This window comes from Rhagoletis pomonella, unplaced genomic scaffold (genome assembly GCF_013731165.1).
Source record: "Rhagoletis pomonella isolate Grant_MI unplaced genomic scaffold, Rhpom_1.0 Rhpom_scaffold_00005, whole genome shotgun sequence".
Lineage (NCBI taxonomy): Eukaryota > Metazoa > Arthropoda > Insecta > Diptera > Tephritidae > Rhagoletis > Rhagoletis pomonella.
In genome coordinates, this window is record NW_023458559.1 from 12,394,293 (window position 1) to 12,399,553 (window position 5,261).

Below are 5,261 nucleotides of genomic sequence, written 5' to 3' on the forward strand. Positions count from 1 at the left end.
CTCCTTGTATTAACCCGTCCTTCGTTGGTATACTCTGATGAACATATATGAGGATTATAGCAAGGCTATCTTATATAAGGTAGTGTTACAGGAGCAGTTGAAATTTTCGCCCGATGTTTCTTAAAGAAAGCCATAAACGTAGCGACCTTTGGTTCAACTTGGTGTTATTTTGCTCTAGATTGCACCGTTTGTGGGCCTGTTGAATGAATTTATGTCTTGGTTGTATGAAAGGTTTAAAAATTTGGATTTTCTGGCAAGTTGTACAACTTATCGCTACATTAATGGCCATGTTGTAAAAACTCATTTAATTTGCGTTTATTTTATACACTAAATAACCGAACATGGATAACTCAGCCGAAATAGGTACGTGCTTTCGTTGAATTTTATAAATGTAAGGCGAAACTATGAAATTGTAAAAATGAGATTTTACAATGAGACTGCTCGCAAAATTGCAATGTTTGTGGGCAAAACGTCCAACTTGATTGCGGATTGATTTCAACCGACGTTTTCGGCTTGCATTATGTCGAAAGGATGTGTTTGTTGTAATTCATTGTCATTTACTACCATTATGCGTAGGCCAATTCATGAATTCATTTCATGCGTTTGAGTAGAAACTGAATAAATGAACACCATTTCATGATTACAATTAACGCGAAATAGAGTTTATGCACTTAGTTTTTACTCAGATCAATGTAATGATTTCGTGAATTGGACTACGCATACATATGATACTTATGCTTTTAATTTATAAGGTAATTTTATGTTTTTATACTATTGCTGCTACATGAATATATGAATTCGTGATAAGAATATATGAATTCGCCTTGGAAGATAGAAAGCGAGTAAGAATAAATGCCGAACAAAGGAATTTGTCTTCTTTCAACTTAAATAAAATAAATGCATTTTGCAAACAAAAGTGATTACGTTACTTAGTGCCTTGGTAATGGCAAATTCGTAAGGATCTATTGATTTTTTTCAATACCACACTCAAACGAAGCAACTGAGAGGACCTTAAGTATATAGTTTGCTTCCTGGCGAAAAAAGAAAAATCGGATTCTAATCAAAATGTTTTAAAGTGAACTTCAAATTAAAAGTAATTTTATAATGAAATGTATAGAATTCAATGACTATTTATTTAAAGAACACTGAAAATGGAAATGATCTGATATTCTGCATTTCGAACAGTTCCCGCATTCCGCTCCGCTGGAATCGAACTTAGGTATTCTGCGTTACGATCGAAACGAAAGAAGAAGAGGAAGAGAGAAAACATCTTTCGAAATCAGCTGTTTGCCTAGGAATGTGTGAAATCGAAACAAAAGAAAGAAATATTTGCCACCAAACTATAGCAGCATATGAAGTTAAAGTTTGTAAATATTTTAAAATAACTAAATATATCTAGCATCACTGTAATTAAAAATAAAATTTCGTTTGCTCTTAATTTAGTGGAAACATAATTATAAGAATGAAATCCTTAGCCGCGGCATTATTGCTTGAAGAGGAGAACGACTCCCAGACTGCTGATGCGGAAGTTGAAAGGCGGAGATTTAGGGACATGTTTGGTCTTTTTCAGATGAGTGAAGAGTCATAAGAAATTCATCTTGAACTGTATTACTCATCGCTCAAAGTCAGTGAAATTATAAACGTTGTTTGAGCACTCCACAACATTGCATTTACTACAGAGTGGAAGATTTGAACGCAAATGAATCCCGTTTTGAAAGCCGTCAGGAGGAGGGGAAGAACAAAGCTTATCTTTCCATAGCAAATCGAATTCGAGACAACATACGCACCTCTTTTTAAAAAGTTAGTAAAAACGAGTGCAATAATAAAAGCATCTTTTTTTATGTAACTTCACATTTTATGTATGTATGTATCTATGTGCATACATCTATTAATTTTATATAAAAAGAATAAATTGTATTCAGTGCATTTCAGAGTCCTATTTATAGATAATGTAAACAAAAACGCCTGGGCTTCCACGTTGAAAACGTCGCGCAATATCCCTTTTGGTTGCTATTATTTGAGCCAATTTTTCGTATTGCCCGTATTACCGCTCGCGAAAACACAGAAATCGAGAAAATTCATTTATGAGGACTTTTACAATCATGCACAGTATATTTCACTTAATTTTTTTTATAAAATTTTAATATTTAAACCCACGAAAATAACAATCGAAACGTTCTCCGTCAACAAATTTGCAACTTAGAAAAACGTAACTACGATCGAAATGTAGAATAGGTACAATCGTAAATTTCGAAGATTGATCGAAACGAAACGGAACGCAGAATACCAAAGTTACCAAACGGAGAAAATTTCGATTCGAGTCGAAATGCAGAATAGGGCTGAATAATAAAATAATTTATTGGCTCCTGTGTATAATGATGTGTACACTAATGTTAAAAAGAATAACACTTTTATTTTTTATGAACTATATTTTATTTATATTCCAAAATATTGTTAAAAAAAAGTTCTCTGGTTTTCACGGTTCAACGGTTTTTTTTGAAGTTTTCTCGAAGTCTGGGAGGTATATTGGCCAAACTGACTTCAAATTTGGATTCTGCGGGTCGAAATACATAACCATAGGTAGGTCCGGTCGAATGCACATCACAGTAATTTTTTTTTTTGTGTGCCGGTGTTTTCAACGGGATACCTGTCAAAAAGCTGCAACTAACTTAAGTGTCGACTTAGTTTTGATTATAACTACGGGCCTTTGTTTCCCAGATCTGTTTCTAAGAATGGGAAAATACTGACTACAACTACGGGCCAAAGTTTCTAGATGCTCGATGTTTATTACTACGATTTGATTCCCACAAATAATATGTACATGCCAAAAATAGTTCCTAGTCTATCAAAATAATACTAATTTAAACTAATTTTGACCTGTTACTTTTAGTTCAGTAAAATGTTATTTTCTGCTATTATGGTTACAATGTTTTTCAATCAAACTGGTGGATTGGGAGCTATCTATGAAATTAAAAAAAGTAAGTGCGCCTGGGCCACACTAGAGAAGTGAAACTTACGTTACTTATCTATTTTGTCTCATAACCAATGTATACATACACACATCTGCTTTTGCTTAAGGTTATATTTTTTCTCTTTTTTCTATCTAGATCCCTACCTCTCCCCCTGTTCGTTTTATTAACATTCATGTTATTCTATTTTTCCATTATATTCATCTTTATCTATATATATACTCTATCGATAACAAAATCGATAATAACGTCCAACAAAATATCGATAACAAAACCGATAGATAGATAAAACATCGATGACAAGATTGATAAGAAAATTGATAAATATCGATAACAAAATCTATAAATATCGAAAAAAATCGATAAATATCGATAACAAAATCGATAAGTATCGATAAAAAAGTCGATAAATATCGATAACATAATCGATAAATATCGACAACAAAATCGCTAAGTATCGATAACAAAACCGATAAATATCGATAACCAAATCGATAAAAAATATCGCTTACAAAATAGTTAAAAATATCGATTACAAAATCGATAACAAAATCGATAAAAATATCGATAACAAAACCGATAAAAATATGGATTATTTTATCGACAAGTCTCGAGAACCCCGAAAATTTGTAAAATCCCAAAATAGTTCCCAGATTGAGTCTCTGTGTCTCTCTCTAAATCTTTTCCTCTTCAATTACCTTTATTTTAATCTTTCTTCCCCTATCTTCGTCTTTACATTTATCGGTATCCTCATCCTCATCTTTGTTTTTACTTTTATGTTTATCCTTTTCTTCATCTACATATTCCCCTTCACCTTTGCCCTTATATATATAAGTAAAGTGTTTAAATTTACCTTGGTCTTAATTTTTGCCTTTATCTATACGCATCTTTGGTTTTGTTTTTATTTTTACCTTTGCCTTTATCCTTTTGTTTATCTATGTACGTACTCACCTTTACTTTCATTCTTGTATTGGTATTTTTCTAAGTTTTATTTTTTTATTAGCAATTTTTTGTTAAATTAATACCATACACTCAAGAAGCACTTGTTTCAGCCCCAATAATTTCCGTTGCACCATTTCCGTTGCACCATTTTATTAGCAATTTTTTGTTAAATTAATACCATATACTCAAGAAGCACTTGTTTCAGCCCCAATAATTTCCGTTGCACCATTTCCATGTGCAATTTCCGTTGAATTTGCCAATTTACTCCCAACCAACCAACCGCCGCTAAAGAAGTTTCACTTCAAAAATTCTCAAACACTTCTTTGTCTGTAAATTCCGCCTTCAAGAAAAATTTCTATTTCCGGCTTGTTTGAATTCTCGCTTAACGGAATATAACTGAAAATTTAGAAGTTATAAAATGTTTTAAGCATAGTCAAGCTATTGCTGAAAATTAGTCATCAGCATGGTTGTCACTTTCATTTGAGTGCTAAGAGGAGGGTTGCTCGGGATGTAAAAGGTGATTTTTTCGCTTTACAGTTAACTACCACAGGTGGGAAAACTTTTTAAAATTCGCAAACTACTTGGTGTTATTAAATGCACGTTTATGTAGCTAAAAAATAATTTTCAAAGTGACAAGAATAAAGGAAAATTTCTTGCTTGGAGGATGAGCAGCCAACTGTTAAAAATGTTTCAACTTATGAATACTTATGGGATCAGGTATCCAAATTTACACTGAAGAAAAAAACGGAGTATCCATCAAAATTTAAGGCGAAAATGTACCCAATTGGATACATATGTATCAAAACGGCAACACTGGTGGGCGCATGTTGCGTTGCTATGGCGGCGGTGTAGCCAAGGAGTGTTGGTACCAGTGTGACCGCGGGCTTGTGAAAAATTGTAGCAGAGAAGAGGCTTAAAATGTATCAATATGTATCACTTTTTAACCGACTTCCAAAAAAGGAGGAGGTTATCAGTTCGTCGGAATATTTTTTATTTTTTTTTATGTTTGTTACCGCATACCACCACGTCACCCGATTTCGATAATTCTTTTTGCAACGGAAAGGTAGTGTCTCAGAGGTGGTCTCATACTAATTTGGTTTAGATACGATCATGGAATCATGAAATATATAGATATATATATATTTTTTTTTTAAGTCGGTTTTTTTTGCTAAAAATTACTTGTTTATTTCAGGTATCAAAGTATCAATATGGAATAAAACCAATAATATTTATGAGAAACCATTTTCCAAAACAGTTTAATATTTGTTGATTGCAAAAAGGTACACATATCAGTTGTACTTGATACTAGTATTATAATAACAAGTAAATTTTAAGCAAAAAACAAAACCG